This window comes from Penaeus japonicus, unplaced genomic scaffold, assembly GCF_977035675.1.
Source record: "Penaeus japonicus unplaced genomic scaffold, GWHDUDI00000001_assembly GWHDUDI00000017, whole genome shotgun sequence".
Classification (NCBI taxonomy): Eukaryota; Metazoa; Arthropoda; class Malacostraca; order Decapoda; family Penaeidae; genus Penaeus; species Penaeus japonicus.
The window spans coordinates 8,665,762-8,668,261 of record NW_028234419.1 but is presented as its reverse complement, the minus strand read 5'-3'; the positions used below and the strand labels follow the sequence as shown (position 1 = coordinate 8,668,261).

The following is a 2,500-nucleotide window of genomic DNA, read 5'->3' as shown; positions in this document are numbered from 1 at the left end:
CACTGAAGTTACATTGGTCATGTAGCATCAACCCACCATTGTAGTAACAGCAGCGAAATGACAAATGAATCTGCCGCTATGCCAATAAATCTAAAGGACAGCATTGTGGTCGAGAGTCGGTACTGCAGCATTGCGCACGGCATGATACTGGCATTAGTCCTGTGGTTTGGCATTCCCAGCGAGCATGCCGAGCCCGCGCTGGCGAGATGAAGAGAGCTAGCGAGGCTGAAAGAAAAGGGTACTGCGTATCACAATCCATGAAGTTGTTGCAACAAGACTTGATACGATGAAATTGCTCTTGGGAATATCGCTTACTCGCTTATGCAAGACCGAGATTCGTGTGCTGCGAAGCGGATCATTCTATTGCAAAGAGACAACGGGGCTTGGGTCAGGGGAAGAGACTAGTTCGAATCTTGTACTGTGATGTGACGCCATGACACTGTGGAAATTGCATTAACTTCAAATTGAGAAAATATTGAAAGATTAAATGTATGACGGATGTGAAGATTGACTCTAAGGTGTTGGGCGAAATGATAAGAGTCTGTTCACTGGCGGCAAAGTAGCCATGGGCGCGACCGGAGTGGGGAGTCGGTTTGGTCACCGGAAAAGCCTGGCAGATCATCACGGGAACACTAAGCTCTCTGCATTGACCAATGAGCAACCTTGATTTAAACGTTGCTTGGCTCCAGCTATCAGACCTGAGTGAACAGATTTTAGTTGAATTAATGAATAACAAAATGTCTAAGAGATTAAGTAGTAGAGATGGACACACACACACACACACACTCACACACACACACACACACACACACACACACACACACACACACACACACACACACACACACACACACACACACACACACAAAGAGAGAGAAAGAGAGAGAGAGAGAGAGAGAGAGAGAGAGAGAGAGAGAGAGAGAGAGAGAGAGAGAGAGAGAGAGAGAGAGAGAGAGAGAGAGAGAGAGAGAGAGAGAGAGGAAACAGACAGATAGAAAGAAATATATAGAACGATAGAGGAATAAAAAAAGTACCCTTATCATCTTTTTCTTTAATGTCTGTAAGCAAATCGATCATATATTACATGATTAGGTCATAGCTTGGATAAACTACATCCTAATCACTCGCACATTGGCGAATATCATCGTCACGTCCCAATCATATAGAAAACGCGATCGAAACAATACGAGTGACTTCATATCCCAAAACATAATTCCTCCCCAGCTTATGGTCACTGGCATTACATTATCGCTAAACTCCTTAGAGCATTATTGAATCAGTGACTAATGGGAGTTATGGTTTACGCGCCATTTAGCTTTCGTCTCTGTCTCTCCATCTCGGTAAAGTGTGTCTTTCGCCTCCCTCCCCCCCCCCCTTTGCCCCTCCTCATACACCTATTTTCTATCGGCTTTTTCTTGTTTTTTTATATTTATCTTATTTTTTTCATGTTTTTTATTTTTATTCTTATTTTTACTCTTTTTCTTGTGACTTCATTATCCGCTAGGTAGGTAGATAGATACATACATACATAAATTAGACATACATACATAGATCACACATACATACATACATACAGTGCACACAAACATACACACACATACATGAAGTACATACATACATTACATATATACATAGCGAGTTTTTATTATAGTTATACAGAATGGTTTCTTTCGTTGACAGTATTTAATTATTGAATCCGTCTATGATATCACCAAATAAAAGACTATCATTTGTAAGGCTGAGACTGGCAGTATGATAAATCACATTAATAATATTGAGAGAGAATATTAAGGACTTGATTATAAACCTTTCCCTGCACAGTATTACGCTTTGTTATGTTGGGTTAAATTGTGTTAAAGGAAGTTTTGTTTGGTTTAAATGGGCTTAATAAAGGTTTGGGTTTTAGAAGTTTTTGTATTAAGGTAGGGTAAATTTTCCCATAGGTATTCGGAAAGAAAAGAGAAAAAAAGAAAAAGACGAAAAAAACCAGAATGAATGCTCAGACCAGTAGGCAATGGAATTATCATCAAATTATCAGTTGTTGAGTTTATAATATCATTAATTTAGTTATTTTTTTGTTGAATGTTAATTGTATACAATGAACGGTGTAATCGCCATTGTTACAGAGTACGGGTCTCTTTTGGGATATACAAAGTAAAAAGATATTTTGTTTTTACCGTACTGCTGTGCGTTCAACATTCCGAGCTACTCAAATATGAATGAAAAGGTATTTAGCTGAATTGCATATAAACGCTATAATTAATAATTATACAGACGAGTTATATAAACGGGTCAAAGGTCCCTTTATGAACACTTTCTTTCACTAATTCACTTACTCTCTCTCTCTCTCTCTCTCTCTCTCTCTCTCTCTCTCTCTCTCTCTCTCTCTCTCTCACTCTTTCTCTCTTTCTCTCTCTCTTCTCTCTCTCTCTCTCTCTCTCTCTCTCTCTCTCTCTCTCTCTCTCTCTCTCTCTCTCTCTCTCTCTCTCTCTCTCTCTCC

At 39.4% G+C, this 2,500-nt stretch overlaps 2 protein-coding genes across 2 annotated transcripts in view; one reads left to right on the top strand and one right to left on the bottom strand.

Annotated features, from left to right (window-relative positions):
* The window catches only part of LOC122260272 (beta-3 adrenergic receptor), an 88,201-nt gene that overhangs the window by 37,422 nt on the left and 48,279 nt on the right, over positions 1-2,500 (bottom strand). The gene's annotated exons all lie outside the window — the stretch shown is intronic.
* The window catches only part of LOC147469992 (beta-1 adrenergic receptor-like), a 14,369-nt gene that overhangs the window by 7,619 nt on the left and 4,250 nt on the right, over positions 1-2,500 (top strand). The gene's annotated exons all lie outside the window — the stretch shown is intronic.